General features: G+C 36.6%; 1 protein-coding gene and 1 long non-coding RNA gene across 4 annotated transcripts in view; one reads left to right on the plus strand and one right to left on the minus strand.

Moving 5' to 3' along the window:
• The window catches only part of MGAT4C (MGAT4 family member C), a 558,476-nt gene that overhangs the window by 167,900 nt on the left and 368,531 nt on the right, over window positions 1–22,045 (minus strand). The gene's annotated exons all lie outside the window — the stretch shown is intronic.
• Window positions 1–22,045, plus strand: part of LOC117028038 (uncharacterized) — a 59,331-nt gene that overhangs the window by 838 nt on the left and 36,448 nt on the right. For 2 of the 3 annotated variants that reach the window (XR_004424055.1, XR_004424056.1), the window contains exons 2-3: window positions 15,178–15,302; window positions 15,589–15,691. This is a non-coding gene — a long non-coding RNA (uncharacterized LOC117028038). Of the gene's footprint in view, window positions 1–15,177; window positions 15,303–15,588; window positions 15,891–22,045 lie in introns of those variants that run through there. The other variant, XR_004424054.1, reaches the window with a different exon arrangement.

Raw genomic sequence — 22,045 nt, forward strand, 5'->3', positions numbered from 1 at the left:
TTTTCCATCATTATTTCTTCAAATAGGTTTTAATTCCTTTCTGATACCTCTATGATGTGAATGTTGGTGTACTTGGCCCCTTAAACTATAATCGTATCCTTGGATTCCTTTTACTTCTTGCTGTTCTGCTGCCTTATCTTCCAAATCACTGATTTAATCCTCTGCTTCATCTAATCTACTATTGATTCCGTCTAATTATTCTTTATTTTAGCTATTGTATTAATCATCTCTGACTCGTTCTTTTTTTTTAAATTTTTTCTATCTCCATTTTTATGTTTTCTGCCTCTATGTTGAAGTTCTCATTGAGATCATTGAGCATCCTAACAACCAGTGCTTTGATCTCTGCATCTGGTGGATTGCTTGTCTTCATTTTGTTTAGTTCTTTTTCTGGAGCTTTGTTCTGTTCTTTCATTTGAGACATATTTCTTTGTCTCCTCATTTTGGCTGCCTCCCTATGTCTGTTTCTATATAGAGCTATTACGTCTCCTGGTCTTCATAGAGTAGTCTTATGTAGTTGGTCTCCTGTGGTGCTGAGTGGCAGAGTCTCCCTGCTCACCTGGGCCAAGTGCTCTAGGCATGTTCCTTGTGGGACTTCCTGTTGTAGTTGAGCCTTGATTGTTATTGGCACATCAGTGGGAGGGATTGGTTGTGAGGACTGGCCATGACTACAATGGAGGAGCTGTTGTGCAGGGGCTGACCCTACAGAGCAGGATTTACTAAAGCAGGGCTCTGGGCGGCCTGCCCAGTCTGCCCTTTCGGTGTGTCATTTGTGGAGGGAGGCTGTGTCATGCTCTGGTGTGATCAGAAGCTGGCTATCGAGTGTTGGTTCTGGGGCCTTTTGGGAGGGGTTCTGTTGCAGAGCAAGGTCAGCAACTGCCTGTATCTGGCCTAGAGCCACTTGGTATGAGCTACAAAGTGATTTGCAGACAGTTACCACTTGTACTGGTCTTGCAGGTGCCTGGAAAAGGCTAAGCTGTGAACTGAGGCTGGCTGCCACTAGTGGCAGTCATTCGGCTGCTTAGCAAGAGGTACAGGGCATGCCAAAGCCAGATGCTACTTGTTTGGGGTTTGTAAACCTTAAGCGATTTTATGTAAGTCTACAACATGAGTTAATGTGGGTCATTTGAATGGAAAACACACTGGAAGCAGCTTGGGTGGGCACATGAGTTGGGTGAGGCAGGGCTTCAAGGAATCACCAGGTCGAGGCCAATGGTGTTAGCCAGGTTGATGGAGACTCAGATATGGTGGCCACCTGTTTATGTAGGCAGGATTGGTGGAGGGGCTTAACCATGGAACAATGGCTTCTGTCAGCACTTCTGAGAAAGAGCTGTTCCTTCAGCCCTTGTTCTGAAGCCAGACAATTTAATTCCTCTTTGTATGTCCCTGGAACTTTTCAAGCTGCTGCCCCAAGGCTAAAAGTTCAGAATGAGTGAGTTCATGAGCGAGTAAGTCGATGTGCGGGCCCTTTAAGAGTAGCACCTGGGGATCTAGTTGCCCTCCATCTCACTCAGCCTCAATCTTAGCTGGTTTTCACAGCCAGAGGTTATGGAGACTTCTCTTTCTGGCATTGGAACTATGGGTTAGGGAGCCTGGTGTGAGGCTGAGACCCCTTACTTCTAGGGTGGGGACCTCCAAAGCTGAAATATCCCTCCTAATTTTTAACAAGCACATGTGGGTGTGATACCATCACGTTCTGGTTATCCACCCCTCCTACCTGTCTCGAAGTGGTTTCATCTGTGTATCCTTAGTTGTATCCTGTATCCTTCTTGTCAGCTATACAACAAGACACAGTTGTATCTTGTATCCCTCTTGTCAGCTAGACTTCAAGAGATTCTCAATGATGGTTGTTCTGTAGTTTAGTGAGATGTCATCCTGGGAGGAAGTGAGCACAGTGTTTACCCACTCTGCCAACTTGAATCAGAACTCTGCCATACAGTACTTTTATATGACTTGTAGCATAGGTTTACACCAGCATCACCACAGACAAGTGAGTAATGCATTGCACTATGACATCACAACAGCTACGATGTCACTAGGCAATAGAAATTTTTGAATTCCACTATAATCTTATAGGATCGCCATTGTATAAATAATCTGTCATTGATCAAAATATCATTATGTAGCACATGCCTGTATTTAGTGGTTGGACAGAAGTTTGAGTACCTGAGAAGTAGTGATTTCCCTACCATCAATCAAAAAGAAAAAAAGAAAAAAAGAATTGATACAGTGTATATTAAATCTGTTCTAAATATTCATACTTAGAATTTCAGAGCCATCATGAGCTCAGGAATCATCCCATTGAGGAAAATGAGATAAATAAACATAAATGAGATGAAGAAGTGGTGAAGGCATAAATTATCTGTATCAGGGCAGTTTTGACTACCTTCACTGGGTTCTTTAAAAAATATATTACAAGAAGGTGCACACATTTTTTTAGTGAGAAAAACATTCTAACTACAATACAGAAAATTTGCAAAATATAAAAAAAAGTATGAAATTTCAGCATCATGACAAAAGCATTGTGATTGTTTTAGGGTAAATAATTACCAATTTTCATTTTCCCCAGGCATTTAAAAAACATATATAACTTATGTTCCCACTTATCATGCTAATGTCAGAGTAATATATCAAAATATCTTTCTCTGGATCACCTTGCCTACTCATTTTATGAATCACTTAAATCACCTTGAATCACTTTCCATCTTGTTTTGTTTTCTTCAGGAAAAGTTTCAAGTGTATTTATGAAATAGTCTTCTTTCCATTTGGCTTTTATCATTTTCTTCCTTACAAATATTGGCTCATAATTTTGATACCTTCTGAGACTCTTATGCCACTGTTCTTTCCATTCACATGACTTCTGAAACCTGCCTCAGGCACTAATAAAGCTGAAATGCTGCTGTGATATCATCTAAATGCATCTCTCCCAGGAACAATTCCCTCACACAGCTCAGAGAGTATCTATTTCATATTCCAAAGACCACCAATAGTAACTCTAGAAGGCGATGTAACATCTTGGTCATAATCACTGCTGCCACACTCTTCTAAATGTTTACATATGCTCCCAATGACTCATTAGAAGATTTCACAAATACTTCTGTTTTATTATAGTATCTTTCCATTTGGACTCAGGCACAGTTTCTTCAGGATAGAGTAATTGATACTGCAAATGACCAAGCCCCTCATGTAAATGAATTATTGATATGTCCACTATGACTATTGTACTATCATGTATCAGCTTTCAGTATTTTAACATGTGTATAGAATTGATTTTCAAATTTTATTCTTTGCTAAATAGATCTATGATCACAGCATGTTATCCTGATTGCTTTTACTTAACATTTCATAATTAGTATCTTTCATGAGTCTGCATTTAAATATAATTTTCATAATTTTAATAGTTCAGCATATGTATTTGAGAGAAGTCAGTGCAAAAACAGGGGTATCTGATCCAAAGGATTCTCTCTTCTGATGTGAAAACATTACCATATTTCCCTGAAAATAAGACCTAGCTGGACCATCAACTCCAATGCATCTTTTGGAATAAAAATTAATATAAGTCCCAGTCTTATTTTAATATAATATAAGACTGGGTCTAATATAATACAATGTAATATAATACCGGATCTTATATTAATTTTTGCTCCAAAAGACATATTAGAGCTGATGGTCCAGCTAGGTCTTATTTTTGGGGAAACACGGTATATTGGGTGCATAGTAGGAGAAACGCGTGATATAATAAAAACTTTGGTGTTACTATTCTATAATGGAATTAAATTATGTAGTAGTGCAACTCGGAACATGAGCCAGAATCGTTTCCCATTTTAATATTAGATGATAACTTCACATTCCAAGTTTCTGACTCATGACTCTATTATATCCCGTGTGCCTCTCTCTTAAATTACAGTAATATGTTGTTTCAGTAGATCTTGCCCTTGACCTCCTTTTACAACTTATTCACTTCAATTAATATTTATTGAACTACACTATGTGCCCAGCACTGTGCTAGATGTTAGGGGTACAAAGGATGAATAACACTTGGACCCTGCTCTGAGCCACATGGCTCCAGTTTTCTCTGGAAACTGCACATCCACACCCATCACTCTATCTATTGCCGGTCTTACAGTCAAGGAAAGAGAAATCTAATAGAAAAGGAGACTAAAACCAAAGGAAATCAACTAAATTTTCCTCAGGGAAGCTCATGTGAATGAACTTGAAGAAACAACATGAAGATTAAAAAATTCCATAAAAGTATACCTGAGTGCACTGTCATTCTAACTATAAGTACAAATCTAAAATGCATATGATAGATGATTTTTGTAAAAATATTTCTTTAAATAATGGAATAAATATCTTTGGCTTGAAGTAAGAGAATTTTGAACCCCCAAAGATATGTTCTTGAGACTTTAATTAATCAAAGGAAGCATTTAAAATCAGTTTGGGGTGAGAAAAAAACAAACAAAAAAACAAACAAACAAACAAAACAAACAAGAATAACCTTACATTCAGAGAATTTGTCTGTACTCCAGTAGAGTGAACACTGTATTAGTCCCAAAATTTTGTCTCTGAAACTAAAGGAATAAAGATGGCATTTTTGAATCATACTCTTTTTGCCAATAAATCCTAATGTTTTATTTTTATGTATGTAAGATTCCTATTTAAAACAACAGAAAACACTTAGTCAGCAATTAGATGTACGCCATTACAATTCTTAAATGTTCACCACAGCTAGGAGAATTAATTCTTATTAAGATCAGCAAAGTCAAACTAAGCAGACAGAGCCTGTCAACGGACAACTCCTCAGGGAACCAATTTCCACTAACCAGTGAATGTTATCAGGAATTATCAAAGCCATTGTGGAGAAAATGTGAACTTGTGGCTTCTTATGTCTAGAGACATCGTGAGATGTATCCAGATGGAAAAGAGAAAATCATTACCTTGATGCTTTTCCTAATTTTGCTTTATATACTATAACTGATATTATCTGTAAATTAATGAGCAAACTGAATAATAAAAACCTAAGAAATTTAAGTATATTGGAAAGTAAATGAATAATAAAGTTATAAATAATGAATAATTATATTATAGACCCTCTCATACAATGATATAGGTTCATGTGTTCATAAAATACAATACAGATGACTTTAGAAATGCACATTTTAAAAACCTGAATTATAGAAGTGATGCTAAAAACATTTATATCAATACAATAAATAAAATTTTAATCTGATATTTTTTTTCTTTCTTCGTGGGGAAAATAGTTCAGTTACAGAAATCAGAAACTAAAGTTTTGTGTCTAATATAGTGGGAGAATTGGGGAATATTAAGATATGGACACAAACACAGCATTCAAAATTACACTGAAATTCAAAATGGGAATTAGAGACAAACAATGAAAAATATTGTGCATGCATGTGTGTTCTTTTGTTTAATGCTTTATTTAGATTGGCTATATGTCAACTTAATACAGCAAATATCCATTTGGTATGAGCCATAACCTGTATTACATCGCAGAGATAATGGGATCATGAGTACTGTATAGTTTCTGCCTGTAAGTAGCTTGACATTTAGGAATGGTATGAAAAACCACATAATTAAACTCAAAATGGGCATCATTAAAGTGATTTTTTAAAGGGTTAAGAGTTTATAGGATAGAGTGAATAAAGTTCTGTCTAAAACAGTCAGGAGTTTAACGGTGAAAGTAATGATAGAGAATGTGGTTTACACAGTATGATACAGTATTATACTTTACTTACATTAATATAAGCAAAATATAAACTTATAATTTGTAGCAAAAACAGTATTTCAAAAAGTATAAAATGATTATCTAGAAGTCTTTTCAACTTGAGCAATACAAAATATTGTCCTTATTGCAGAGATGAGAAAATACTTGGTCTACCTCCTCTGCCCACCTGTGCCCCGGCAAGCTCCCATGGGAAGAGATGATGTGAATCTTATTGAGCAGAATCTAAAACATTTAATTGCTTCTCCTTAGCACAAAAGCTCCCTATGAAGTCAGGGAATTGTGTAGGTTTTATTTACTGATGTACACCTAGATCCTAGAACAGTGCTTGGTATATAATAAATAAGCTTTATAAATGTGTATTGAACGAATGAAAATGGTGGTACTAAACATGGTGGTTATTATACTTTTTAAGTGGTTGTTTCCATCCATGAGATTGTGTGCTATTTGAAGGTAGGAACAACTTCTTAACTGACTTTGATAAATGCATAGATGTACTGGGAGATGTTTAATGTTTTGCAATGAATGGATGTCAGAAAAAAAAATTAATGAAGAGCCCTACAATCTACATGAAAAGGGCAAATGTCTTGGCATTTCAAATAGAATAAATTCAAGTAAACAAGCTATCAGGCATTTAAAGAAAGTCAAATAGATTTTGACCTTTTCAATTTCATTCATTCTTTAACGCAAAGACGTTATTAGCACTTAAACAACAATGCTTGTATAAATCAATTTCAGTTCAACTAGTTATCTTTGGGAGAAAACAAAATGTGTCCCTCGTAAGTTATCTAATTATATAGTAGAACATCATAATTTATCACAAAGGAGAAGCTGATGATGCCAAAATATTGTTATTCTAATCAGGAATAGGAACTGAACATACAATGATAAATTTTGCTTTCAAGTATTTATGTGAGAACACTCCAAAAGAAAAAATTCTGAGCAACAACAAAAGGAATTTTACTTCTGCAGGATGCAGCAAAGGCTTTTGAATAATTTCTTTCCCCAGATACGTGGCAAAGATGTCTCTGGAAATCTGACCTTTAAAAGATGACTGTTTCAAACACTCCCCCTTTTTTTAAACTTTCTGTCTAATTTATGTGCCAGACAGGAAAAGTAATTTCCATTACATTATGAACAGGTCGTCCCCTCCCTTACTGCATTTTCTCAGGGTCAACACAATCATGAGCAGTAATGGATATCTACTACAGTTGTGGTGGTTGAGGAGCCTGCTCAAATTGAAATAAAAAGCTATCTAAAAATTTATGCCTGAAGTTTCGTATCATTGATGGTTCTGATACTCAGACATAAAGAGTATAAATCAGATTTTTCCCACTAATAAAAACTATCTAAACCATGCCCTTTAGCAAAGTATTTGCTTAAGAAGTAGCCCAGATGATAGTAGGCACGTAGTTGAGAGAGAATATTTCTGGCACCAAGCAATGTTTATGCTAAAAGACATAACTTATCCTTAGGCAAGACCCTTTAAACATATTTTGATTTATTTTTGTGAATTCTCATATGCTTGGGGTATATGCAAAACTCTGCTTTATTAGATATGTGTAGCTTACTGGTTGGTTATGTTCTGACTTTCTAATTTTCTGCCTATGTAATTACCTATGTAATATTTAGAAGGAAATATTATTATGAGTTATTATGAAGCAGAATGTTTAATTAACCAAAGAATAATCTAGTTCTGGAAACCAAATATGTACAAGAATCATCATAATCTCAATGCTAATAAATAATGTCTTTATGTTAGTAAGTCCAATTGAAAACCCTCAGAATTTCTGTATCTGATTTCTTCTGAACATGCACTAAGTAATTTAAAGGGTACTAGAATTTAAATAGGGTAATTTAAATAGAGACTAGAATTCTACATTGGTAACATTATAATCATGATATTTTACATTTGTATAGGAATTCATAGTTGACATTAAACATGTACACTAATTGTATTATTTAATCTCAAACAACAATCTTGTAACAAAGGCAAATATTAGAAGTTAAGAAATTGAATCTCAAAGCAGTTAATTGATTTGCTAAAGTTTGCCAGTTTCAGAAGATGGCCCCACTTCTCCGGTTATTTTTCTTTGTAGAAAAATTGTAAAGTTAAAAATTTCACATTTATTTAAAAAAATATTAGCTCAATATCTGTGTGTGCATGTGTGTGTGTTGTTGTTGTTGCTTGACTAAGACAGAATTACAAAAGGGCTTAAGAAATTTCTTCTCAAATACATTCACATAAGAGGTATCACAAGTGCTTCAAATGTGGTCAGATGTGGAAGGGAGAATAGCCGAGTATTGTAGTGCAAAGGATCTGAGTCCAGTGAATCTTGATTTCAACTCTGACTAGGTTACTGACCATATATACGTTCTTGGCCTGTTTATTCTTTCTATACTTCAGATACACACACACACACACACACACACACACACAAACACACACACGGAAAATTACACCCACCCCCGAAGGCTGTAGTACGGATGAATGAAGTAAAACATGCACAGAGTTTAGAAGAGTGGCACCTGTTTGATATTTTAATCTAACGAAAAGGAACACCAAATAAAAGTGGTCCCCTGCCCATCTGTATTGAGTCAGTGAAAATAATACGCATATTTATGTATATCAAAGCAGGAAGCAAAATAAATAATTGGATAAGCTGGATAAGAGAAACCAATGAGTTTCACAAGTGAGAGGTGAGAATTTGGGGAGGAGGGACAATGCCACCATTCGCTAATACAGAACATCTGTGACTGGCCCTGTGCGATGTTGTTTGATGTTATGTAGAGAAACATTCCCTGGTCCCACATAGACATCAGTACAGGGTATTGCCTATATGTTAAATGATAGATAACGATCTAATAAACTGTAGGAAAAACAGCTGCAATTGCCAACAATGAAGTAGGGACTCAGTGATGTCATCAGTGACCAAGAAATCTACATTATTCTTTTCTAGATATTTAGATCTAGATTTACTCTGTTGTAACATATGTGATGTAATCTTAGGAATCTTGCACGATAGATGCCCTTGCTGTTCAAGGTGAATTAAACATACTTTAGAAAAGGAAGTGATATTTTGCAGGAAACAAGTTTTCTACTAAACCGCATATAGGCAAGTCTGTTTTCAAAGAGCTAAGTTGCTGTGATAAAGTTTCAGATCTTACCCTGTAAGCAACTAAGAATCTGGAAGCAAGCCAGGTGGTTGGTGCTCAACATGTTTAAAGTAAAACCAATAATTGTAGGCTGGCAGACACTTTGATGTTAATGGCACATTAGATTATCCCTCAGACCTTTATTACAAGGACTCCAAAGGTGCAGCCTTTGATAGGTGACAGTCTTGCTGTGTTTCACTGAGTGGAACCTTTAATCTCCCTCTGAATTGTTAGGTTTCACCATGGCCTTGATGGTTTATTTGTGAATTCCAGGACATTTTCTTTCTGCTATGACTAAAGAGAAGGATGAATTAGCTGTCCTTAATAATAATAAAGCAGAAGAACTCAATTTCATTTATTTTATAGTTTGTTCTTTTTATTACAATTAGGAATTTCCTTTCTAAATATGTATGGTATGAGCATCGAATGATATTCATAAATTTTGTTTATTAAAATAACTTTTTTCCCCTTTGAGCTATATAATCTTTCCAAAGTTTTCCCTGTGAAATAAAATTCTTGTAAGTATATGCATAAATTATATTTCTAGCATGTCTTACTATCAAAACCAGTTAAAGAATAACTCAGCTATGTTCTTTTTTATTCCATTATGGCTTCAACAGTTTATGATTTATTTTCTAACAAATACAGGTTCACTATATATGTTTTGTAATTAATAAAGTGCTGTTATCTGAAACTAGGCATTCTACTCTCACTTGATACTTGAAAATAATTATTTTCAGTATTTGAAATTGTGTGTTTGTGTTATGGTACAAATAGTAATAAAAAGGCATGAAAGTGTGCTATGATGAAAATTTCTTACTTAATACATACAATTCACTTTGAAAAGCTATTCTTACTTAGTACATACAATTCACTTTGAAAAGCTATCTGATTTTTTTTAACTACGTGTGCATTTCTCTAATGATGTGTTCTAAAGAACATGCAAAAATAATATATTTAAACTGAATCATTTCAAATAGAAAGTGACAGAACCTCACCTTACACCGATATAGGACCAGCGTTTGGGGGGAAAAATTACAAACAAAGAAAACCAAAGATTTGAATTGATTTTCACAAAGTCATAGGCAATGCAAGATTAATAGATGCAATCTTTTAACCGCATCACACGGATGCTCACTGAAGAATAACTGTATGCCGAACACTGCACTTTGCATGCACACTGGAGAGAAACTCTCCATCAAGTATGAATCAGTCTGCTGAGTCAGCATACTGTTGTGACTTAAGTATCATTCTAAATGCAAAACAGGTACCAATCTGTGTCTGGTAAATAGCATATGTACACATAAGTCCCAGTTTGCACTGACAGTTCTTGGGTACATAGTCGACAAACCATACATCAGTGCAGAGTTCTTGGCCAACACTAGTTGTCCCCTCTGCTTAAGGGCCGCTCCTTTCCCCTTCACATTAGGTGCTTGAGTTTTGCCTCTCCTAATTTACCTCTAATTCATTCCTAAACCCATCCTAATTTGTATTCTTTCCACACTACTCCATGGAAACTGCTATTCCCAAGGTCACCAATGACCTCATTTTTGCTAAAACCATTGTACACTTCCCAGTTTTTGTTTCCCCCTCACATAAACCAGTACCGCATCTGACACTATTGCTTCCTCCTACCTTCATGAAACACGCTTTTCTCTGAATTCATAGTATATTATTTTGCTCTTAGTTTTTCTTGTCTACTTATTCAGGCTGTCTATATTTCTTTCTGCTTTTCCTAATTTTGATATTTTTCAAAGACCTAGCCTTAGTTCTTTTCTACTTTTTAAAAAATAAATTGTTCTATTCTTACATTGCTGGGATATTTCATGCATTTTCATATCTTTATTTGTATTCTTATGATTCCCAAGACAGCTCTCATGAACTCCTATTCAGTTGCATAATGCATATTCTTTTGACTTTACTTACTCAAATTCATCTTCTTGTTTGTCCCCATGCCACAATCTCTGTTCAGTCCACATCATTTCTTTCTTCAATAACTCTTAACAAACCCTTGACTGACATCTCTGTCCTAAAATTGTCTACTTCCATTCCATCAACATACAATCAAAAGGGATTTTTTCCCCACTAAAATACAAATATATGCCTGCCACTCCTTTAAGAAAACTAAAGCTCTCCAGTGATTTTCTCCTTCATACAGATAACAACACACATTTCATACTAAGTATTTAGAGATTTACTTTTGCAATATTTTTTCTCCTCCCTGCCAACTTCTCTAACCTGATCTTTCCCCATGCCACCTTGTTCCCAGCATGTGTCACCTAACTTTATGATTTTGGTATACTACTTTTTTGTATATAGGTCAATATAAATAGCTGTCTCTTACCTCTGAGTATATGCATATGTGATCTGAAATGCCATATTATTTTACTTGGCTATCTTCTGCTCAGGTTTTTTTGTTGTTGTTGTTTTGTTTTGTTTTGTTTTATCTAAGCTTAGAAAGCATTCCTCTTGGAAATCTCCCCTTAATGCTGTAGACCAGGTTAATAACCTTTACTGTGAACCTCACAGTACCTTATACACACTCCTAAGTAAGTACTTGCCTCCTTCCCTAAAGAGTGACCCTGAAGGCCAGTGCTGGATCTTATTTATTTCAATTTTCCTTAGAGTGCCTTGAATAAAGTTGCTGTTAAATAAACATGTGTGATGTGAGGTAAAAACAACCACCACCACCAACAATTACTACAAAAACCTGAGTCAAGGCTATGCAACAAAAAGTAAGAATATATTAAGATATATTCTCTGCTCTAGATAAAAATTGATTATGTCTTTGCAGCAGGCTGAAAGGTCTAATTTATGTCCATTCAAGATGTGAGCATAGATGTGGTACTGACGTCCTAGGCACATAGTAGATATGCTTTCAGTGCACATGTATAATACAAAAAATAATGAAATGAAAGAAATACAAAAAAATACAAACAATAATGAAAGGTACAGTCTCACCTAATAGTCTAAAGGGAAGAAGTTTTCAGGGTTGGTTGAAAGACCTCATTCAAAGACCTGAAATATTTCCAGCTCTCAAGCCTCCTCTATTAATTGGTTTGACCCTCTGATTACTTGAAGTTAGCAAGACATCTGCAGCAGTTCCACAAAAGGGGTTGCATCATCTCTATGTCTCCATTTTAGGAAAAAGAAGTTTCCACAACTCTTCTCTAATCCTAGTAGGATTCTACTCAGACAATGTAGGCAAAGTCTAGGTTTCAGTTCCATTTCTAAATCTCTGCAAGGTAAAGGGGATTGCAAAGATAGCCTAAATTAATAATGGGGAAGTAGAAATAAATGTCAGGGAGTCAACTCTCATAACCAATACAAACCCAAAGATGAACAAAGCTACCAGTGTTATGGTTTTGAAATCAATGGAGTGTAGGATGCTTCTTTATTACACAAACATATCATATGATGCTCAGTATCATGGATGGAAACGGGGCTGAGAGCTCTTACACGGTTCATTAACATGTTGTATTGGAAGCAGACTTGCTGACTCAATCATTCAAGAACCATCTTAAGCTTGACTTGAAAGAACTTAAAAGTTGACTCTAGAGATAACAGAATTGGGCAGTTTAATAATGAGCAAAAATATTCTGCAGCCATGAGTCTAAGAAGCAGTTATTCATTGTGACTATCCTAGTAAATAATTGCTAGGGATGGTTTCAAAAAATCACCTCTCAGTCTGTATACCTGGGGTACATTTAAAAAGATAAGTATGTTACATGTCCCATTACCAGTCTTTAAAATATATACATGTATGTATATATATATATATATATATATATATATATATATATATATATGGAGAGAGCCAAGGAGAAAAAGTGTGGATATATAGTTTAATATAAACATAATAAGGATGTGGAAAATGCAGACACATCCATACATCAATATACACACACAAATGAATAAAATGACAATGTATCTGTTAATAAAAGTTCTGGACATAAATGACCAACTTTCACTTTGTTTCTCCATTCTATCACTCACTAGCAGTGTGATCTTCCTAACTAATCCTAGGTTTCCTTATCAATAAAACTGTGATAATAAATCATTTCCAATTCTTAGGACTGTTGTGGGGTTGAGGTGAAAAAAACTCCTGCAATATGCTTAACACAGTGCCTAGCACACTGTAAGTACGATATAAATACTAGCCATAGTAATAATATTAAATAATTATTTACAATATTAAGCCACAGTAAAATAAGCAAATCATTTTTATCATGCATCTATTTAAACAATTATTGATTAAAATCTTTCATTTTAATCAGTTTTTATAAGCAGACAAAAGCCACTGTTACAATAGGTTCAATCTCTTCCCCTTATTTATATCTCTGTGGAAATTAAGTTGAAGAGGTAACATCATGCATAAAGTTATATTAGGAGAAAACTTATCTTCATTTAAGTTTTCTGAGGCTCACAATCCACTTATAATTAAATAAAATTTCATGAAAACATGAATCAGGAGATACGACATTAAGGAAGATAAACAAGATACCTAAGAGAACACATTGGAAAGTGACATCATAAAATTAACTATTAAAGAGAAAAATCACAAGCCCAAAATGGCATCACTTATGAGTATTCTAAAGCCCATGATACTAAACCTAGATGTAATACCTGACCTGACTGCTGTTTTAACCTCTCCCAGAAATATAATTTTAGTCAATCACTCTGAAATTTTCTGTTCAACATCAATGAGGTAATTTGTCACATGGGCCCTGTCCATTCCCTATAGATAGAAGAAATAATCTGCATTATAAAAACCCTTACTGTCTTCCCAAAAGATGTCCTAGTCTAAAAATAATCCTCGCTTCTATTTTGTTTACTGCTCCCTTCCCTCACCCTTCTTCCTATAATAACCTTCTATGTTGTACAACCCCTTGGAACACCCTTCTACTAGCTAGATGGCATGCTGCCCCATTCATGAATCATTTAACAAAGCCAATTAAATCACTAAATTTACTTGGTTGAATTTCATTCATTAACAACTGTAAGAGTTAATCCATAAATAATTTGATGTTGCTATCCCAAAGGACAGGGCACTTGTTTTTCCATATTTTATGAAGCCAGCCTAGTTTACATCAGGTGGTTACCACATCTAGGTAGTTCATAATAGAGTTTTAGCTGATGACTACAAATAATGCTTTTATGATTTTTCATATCCTATACATGAAAGTTTATTCCACAGTTTTCTTCCTCTGTATTCTATGGGTTTGGCATCTTGTAAAAGTGAGTTTAAAATATGCATTCAAATTTTCAGTTGTAAAATAAATAAGTCATGGGGATATATGATGTACAACATAGGGAATATAGTCAATAATATTGTAAGAACATTGTACGGTGTCAGATGGCTACTAAATTTATCATGGTGATATAAATGTTGAATAACTATGGTATACACCTGAAACTAATATAATATTGTATCTTTAGCTACTATATTGTAATAAAAATATTTTCAAAAGAAAATAATTAAAACAATTAAAAAATAAAATTTGTATTCTGTGGTTGTAGAGTTATTTGAAATATTCAGAATTATTTTGCAAACTTAGGTTGCTTTTAATTATCATTTACTACCAAATCAATATTTAGGCAGTAATAATATAATAACTAAGTTGCAGTTTAGTCATTTCTCTTTGCTATTTGAAAGCTATGTCAACCCATGATAAAATTAGGAAGTCATTATTGAAATGCAGTAGTGGTTTTTTCCTCTCTAATAGAATCCCAATTAAGGGGTCTCCAAGTCCTAAATATTAGAGTTTGCAGAGCTCATCTTCTTCCAGTACATTGTATAGTCAAGTAATGCAAAAGCCTGAAAACATACAAGATTATTTGAGCTGTCTGCAAAGAATGATCCGTGGTTGAAATAAGTTAGTTGTCTTGAGTGTTACCTTGTTCTATTTAATACAATTTTATAGCGTTCATGTATATTATGCTACCGTATTTGATGTTTTCTATTACAATCTTCAAGTTTACCAAAACATGAAAAAAATTTTAAAAATATATTACCAGATAAATGTGAGCACTTGTATACACTGGTATTGAATTTATTTGAATTCAGCTTACTTGGTTTCAGGGTCAGAAGATACAAAGCTGTTGCTAAAGGACAGCTCTAATGTGATAGAAAACCTGGACAGCACACATACAGCTTTGAAGAAAGAAGGTCTAACTTTGTATTGTGTGCCTTCATCCAACTGTTAAGCCTTTTTACTCAATAATCAATATTCCATCCAGCACAATAATAAAACATAGAATTATTTATGGTTCCCATTAAGGTGTACTTTTCAGTCACAAGAGGAATGAAAAAGAGGAGAGGTGATGTGATTTAATGAAAAGGCCATTGAACAAGCTGCAAAGACTCTCAAATGAGATCATGTGAAATTTCGCCTTTGGAAAAAAGGTAAAGTATTATGCAAACATAGTATTAATATTAAGAATCTAAAATGTGCCTTTGTAGCAGACCTCATGTGTTCTGGGTTTAGCAGAATAACATTAAAAATTGTTCAATACAAACAGTAATAGATGGTACCATGAGAAACTCTAAGACCTATGTTTCAACCTCAGACTTGGAATTTATTGCTTTTGTGATCTTAAAGGTTGACCCTTAACATCCTTTCTACACACAATTTTTTAACTTTGTTTTTATATAGTGGTATTCTGCTGATGTCCTTGTCTTTTTCCTTTAGGAAATGTTCCCCAGCAACTGCATTATTAAAACAGGACGGGTTTCAAAAGAGTTGTCTGAAACCATGGCAAACTTTGATTCAATCTCAGTGGAATAACTGCAAGGTAATTGTTCCAAAGTCATCACTTTCTGGATGTCTCAATAAAACGGTTTTCATAACATGAGACTTTGCCTTTTGGAAGCCTGTGGAGGAAGGGACATGAATATTTTGCTGTAAAATGCCAGCATATTAAGAAGTTAATTAAAGAAGGCTTATCTCTCTTTATCTTCTACATCCTAATGTTAAAAAAAAAAAAAAGATAAATTCTTCCCCAGGTATTTATTATTTGTTATTCATATGGACACACGACTTGTCATTTTGTTCAATAACATACATTTCATGACTGTGCTTAATTATTTGGGTCTTCACATTTTCCCCGGTTGGGTGGAGACTCTGGGACAGAGCGGTCCTTCCCAAGAGGCAGCGGGAAATCAGCCATGAGTACTTTAGCGGTTGTTGCCCCAGCACTGTCCTAGATGCCAGACCCGCTTAGCTGCTCTGTGTGGGAAAACACTTTATAAAGTATCACCCAGATGCCAAGGAAACCTCCTCCATCCCTAACTGACGGTGGGTAACCACATGTCACAGCGGCTTTGTCAGACAGTGCTGATGAGCCTTGTGCTTCTCTGTCTCATCTGTTGTCTAACTTGGTCCCACCATGCCACCCTTCCTGAGCCACACCTGAACCTGCATGGCTAACACCATCCTCATGTCATCTGAGATTAAGGAAGGAGAGAAAACTGAGAAGAGATAATTTGTGGCATCTAGGGTGTCCTCCCAGGGTCTTGAAAGTTATCCCCACTCCACTGCCCACCCCCTTTTACTTCTATCCTATCAAATCAGTCAGGTATCTCCCATTGCCTGGGCCTCTCACACAGCTTCCTGAGACTCAGGGAAGAGCATTGAAGAGCCACTTAGTAAAATTTCAGTTTTCCCCAGGGCCTCAGCATCAAATATGTCAAGTTCCCCTTTATGCTGTGAACAGGCCAAAATTGGTCATAGCCATGCACTCGGTCCTACGTAAGTGAATGCTGGCAAAACTCTCCAGTTGCAGAAGCCTGCAAGATTAATGCAAAGAAACACAGCATTCCCTGTCAGCTCACTGGCCAGAAAGCTGTTTTTGCTAAACAGTGATGCTGCTTCAGGCTCAGCCTCTTGTTCATTTGAAATTGCACCATTCCTCATATTTAACTGACTGAGTGATGCACTGATGGTCCTCTCAGATTCCCAAGTTTAAATGTTTTGTCCCCGTGTGAATAGGCATGGGACCTAAGACAAGGCTCTTTTTCGCTATTTCTCCTACTGAATATTCCACCTGTACTTACTTCTTTTTTCATCCTGTAGTTTCTGGGTATCTGGACACTTGACTTTGGATTACAAGTTTCAAGAGGCTTACTGATTTGGTTTGCTTGTCAGGGACAGTATTTTAGAATAGAATATTAGGGTGTTTTGAGACATACAGAAAGGAGAGAAGAGGAAATATATGTGAGGCGTGGGGCTGCTGAAAGACTAGCTGTGCCATCCGACCTCACCTGTGCACAGCCCCTCAGCAGTTGCTTCTGGCGGGCAGCAAGCTCCCCACCTCCCCTCCCCACCTCCATACATGCACACATCTCCAAGCTCCTTACGGGCTCTGCTGGCTCCTCAGAGCTTCCATCAATGCAAGAGGAGGGGGAGCTGACTGCAGCTGCTAAAGGGGCCCAGGGGCAGGAGACCTCTGATACTCTGCCTTATTAAGCCACTAACAGGAATGGTGACCCCAAGTGATAATATCAGCAATGTGACTCAATTGCCCTCCTGCTGAGAACAGGGCTCCTTAATCCAAAATGTCTAATGAGAGTCAAACCCTACATACAGAACCTCGCCCCAGCTCTCCAAACCTACAATAAGTACCGTTGACTATAGCTTTTCCTGGTTGAGAGGTTAGGAGGCAGCTGGCCATCTTTCTGACCCCAATTATCACTGTCTCTTGGTTTCTGATTCCTTTTTCTCATTCAAAACGAGCATTTCCCCTGGGAGCTCTGCCACTTGCAAGTTTGGAGATTTGTAGAAAGTTCTACAAATGGATAGGGAGTGGTCTCAAAATATGCTGTGATCACTCCTTGTGGCAGACACACCATAACGTGTGACCCGCACATCTTTGTGTGATTTCCTCCCCCTGAGCGTGGGCAGAACCTTGACTGAATTATAGCCAAAAGAACGTGACAAAAGTGATGAGATGTCACTCCCATGATTATATTGTTATATGACTCCATATTATCAAACTCGAGCAAGAGACTCCACTCCTGGCTTTGAAAAAGGAAGCTGGATGTTGAGAGAGGGCCTGAGAGAACATTCTGGCAAGAAACTGAGGCACATGTAGGAACTCAGAGCAATCCCCAGCTGATAGCCCGCGAGAAAAGGGGGACTTCACTTCTACAACCACAATTCTGACAGCCAGAATTCTGCCAGCAACCACAAGGCCTGAAAGAGAACTCAAACTCCAGAACAAAACGCAGCTTGATAAGCACATTTACTGCAGCCTCTTGAGACTCAGAGCAAGAGACTTCCCAAGCTGCGCCTGTATCACTGACCAGTGGGAATGGTGAGATAAGGTCTATTGTTTTAGGCATCTAAATTTGTGATAATTTGATACAGCGCACAAGAAAACGAAAACATCCCCCATGCTGTGAGAAGAGCCAGGCGGAGCAAAGAGGCATCACATTCCACTGTAGCCTCTGTGACTTCTAATTCTAGCTCTTCAGGTCCCTGCAGACTTCAAACGCCCAAGCCGATTCCCGCAGATACCACTGCTGGTAAAGTTTATGTATTGTTTTTCTCACAAAGACAAAAACGTTAAAAGAAAAGACAAGTAGGAGAAGAGCTTCTGAATACTCAGATGAGCAGTATCCTGAGTGAGGCATGCCCACACGCGCACACACACAGGATCACATGTACTGACTCTCCTTAGAATGCTTTGCTGCCATTGGGGAAGATGGTGATGCCGCAGCAGCCTGGGGGCTGTACAAGATACCCTCGAAATGAAAGCTGTTTCTAACAATGCTATTGCGGCAGGAGGTAGACAGGGATTAACAGAGGAGTGAGTTGCTCTGCCACCTTCTGAAAGACACCTCAGATCTTCCAGTTCTGGCTCTCAATTGCAAGACCCAAATTAAGCTGTAACAGAAAACCTGTCAGATTATGGCTCTCCAAAGGGAACTAAGTCTCAGGTCTCTCACCATATATTCATTTAATCAACATTTAATGAGTGTCTACTCCTTGCTAGCACTGCTGACACAGCAGTGAATATGAAATCCCAAAACATAGGGAGCTTTGAATCTAATAGTAGATGCAGAGATGGAAATTACAATTAAAATGCACGATAGGGAAAGCGCAGGTGCTGTCTGAGCACAATAGAGGGACACCTCACCATTCCAAAAAGGTGTGGGACAGAATCACCACTACACCACCAGTAAAGACATCCGACCTGAGATGTGAAGGATGAAAAGGAACTGACACCACAGAGTGCCCTGAGCAGAGGGAACATGTACCAACACCCAAAGGTGAGTCTAAGGGCAGCGGGACATAAGCATGGTGTTTGCAGGTTAGGCATAATAATAAGATAGAACATTTATCTGGCATGAATTGAGTGTGTTGTGCTAAGAGGATGGTACACACCATTTCACCGGTCCTCATAACATTCCTCAGATGAGGAAACTGAGACACAGAGAGGTTAAGTGTCTTATCATGGTCATCCCACCGGTAAGGGCGGAATACAGGAATTAATGCCCAGCTGACTGGCTCCAGGGTCCACACCCATTCCCATGCCTGAGTCTATAATGCAAATGAATAAACCTAATGGTGTGGCTCCAAGTCAGGCCACCTGTCTTTCACCAATAGAGCCACCAATGAAAACCAAAGGTCCAAATCCACCCCAGATTCTGAAACTTGTCTCACCTCAGAATCTCTGTATAGTTCTTGAGTTCTTGAAAGTAACTGGGGCTCAGTCATGCCTCTTCCAGTTTCGCGATCTCTTATTAGCTAGCCAGGTTCCACTTGAGTCTCTGCCTCCCTAGAGCTTCCGGAAACTCGAATCTTGCCTCTGAATCCAGTCCCCTTGGCTAGAACTCTCTTATCAGACCACAGCCACCATGTTTGCCTCCTGTTTTGGCCTTCTTCATATTTTGGTTCCATGAGTATTCTTAGATTGCTTCTGAGTCCCTGTGCCTCCATCTATTCTCTGGGGTCTAGTCCTCGGTACAGCCTGACTACAAAACACTGCTGAGACAATATCTTTATCACATGGTGGCGGCCATTATTTTCCCTAGACACAGTGCTGTGGTCAACTCTTTGAATTTCAAAATCCCTCTTTGACTTCACTTTTCTCTGAATCCATGGTGTATCACACTCCTCCTTCCATGCCAGCTGCTAGAGTTGGTGATCAAATATTGTTGCTTTGTTATTCAGACTATTTTGGAGGGATATAATTTCTCTCCTGACTCTTTAGAAATGTCTTGCCCTTCCCAACAACAAGAACAAATAAATTAATCAAAGTATTTTTTCCTAAACAAATTAGAAATATCTTAAGAATAATTTTATAATCATTGTAGAGTTACCAGAATAAATAGCTCACTGTGCAGGCAACTTTGACAACAAAATTTTCTATCACTGTGTCTATATTTTCACATATGCAAAGTTACATAATTTTATATGTACATACATTTATTCTGCATTCCTACTTGGATATTATAGTGTAGTATGCTCTCTAATCATAGAGATTTTTAATCCTTATCTGCTGCATATCTTTCTATCTTTGGGTTTCAGTTAATTTTTCCAACCTCTTAAGATATGGGAGATCTTTTATTTAGCACGCCATGAATATTTCCTGGCACAGCATCACTTGCTTAAAATGTATTGTGGCCTTCTGGAGGGTCCAAGTCTTAATGTCAGGAGGTATATTTGTTCATTTGCTTACAAAGCAAGGGCAGCTTATTGTCTAAAAAGATGCTTATACATGGTTTCAATTGAAACATAATCATTTTTATGAGAATAAATTAACTGCCGATTAAATCATCCCCACAATTTAAAAAAAAAATTGGATATGTGTTGTGCTTTCTTTTAATCATGACGATGTTTTAAACATAATGACTAGATATTTAATATCTACTTATTTGTTATAAGTATGTTTGGTACAAGATATAAAGACCAATTTAAAATAGTAAATTTTACTTAATATTTCACATAGCCATCCAATAATTTTTTTTCCATTTATGAAGGAGTCGACATTTGACAGTTCTGTCCAGCAGGTCTTTATTCCTTTCCAGTTCTAAAGTGCTTGGACATGATTTCAGAGCTTAACAATCAATTTCCTGCTGGACTCCTTGCAGTCTAGCATGTCAGACTACTTTCTTTAAGCTACCAGTGACCTTCCCTTCAATTTAAAGTGTTCCTATATTTTGAGACTTTCTGCTACCTTTCATATGGTTGGCCACCACATTTTCAAGTATACTTTTTCTGGTTTCAATAACATTAGTTATATATATATATATATATATATATATATATATATATATATATATATATATATATATTCAGTTTCTATCCTCTTTACTGAGTCTACACCTCTTTATATTCTTCAATTATCTGTCTGTTCCAAAGGACCCTTGCTTTATTTATATCAAAAGTTACAAGCAGATACTGATAGTATTTTTTGTTGTTTGGCATGCAACTCAATGTGCACAACCTATAATCTTATTTTATGTACTTACATATTATGATTAGTTATGGGGTCATCCACATATTAGTGCCAAGGAGGCTGCAGAGATGGGCAAGTATTTAGTACTCCAGAAAAGTCCATTTAATTCTTATTTCTTTGATTAAAATTCACTAGCATCTCAGTGCTTTTACTTTTTCCTCTGTGCTTTTGCCAGCTTCTGCTTACCTATACCATTGATTTAGCTGTTACCCTTACTCCAGACATTTTGCCAGGTGCTAGAGACTCAATAGTGGATGCAAAACAGACTCCACCATCACTTTCATGAAGTTTAAAGTCTAGTGGTGAAGATTGGAATTAATAATTTAATCAACCAAGGAACCCTCCAATTGCAACTTTTGTAAGTGTTAAATAAGTTGTAAGAGCCGGTGATTGGAAGATTTCGTCTGGTCAAAGAGATCAAAAAGGACTTCTTTAAGGATGCACTTCTTTAACTGAGATATGAATGCTGAGTTAAGAGTTCAGTATGTGAAGAATATTGCAAGGAACCTGCTAACCAGAAGGAATGGAATGAGCTAAATCTCAGTGATGAGACAGAGAAGACATTGTAAGAGAGATGACAAAATAGCAAATGTTGGTGGAACACACAAACCATTTTGGACCTTGTAAACTATATCAGTTTTGTCATCCTACAATGGAAATTTCATCCTAATGGAAAACTATTAC

This window comes from Rhinolophus ferrumequinum, chromosome 10 (genome assembly GCF_004115265.2).
Source record: "Rhinolophus ferrumequinum isolate MPI-CBG mRhiFer1 chromosome 10, mRhiFer1_v1.p, whole genome shotgun sequence".
Classification (NCBI taxonomy): domain Eukaryota; kingdom Metazoa; phylum Chordata; class Mammalia; order Chiroptera; family Rhinolophidae; genus Rhinolophus; species Rhinolophus ferrumequinum.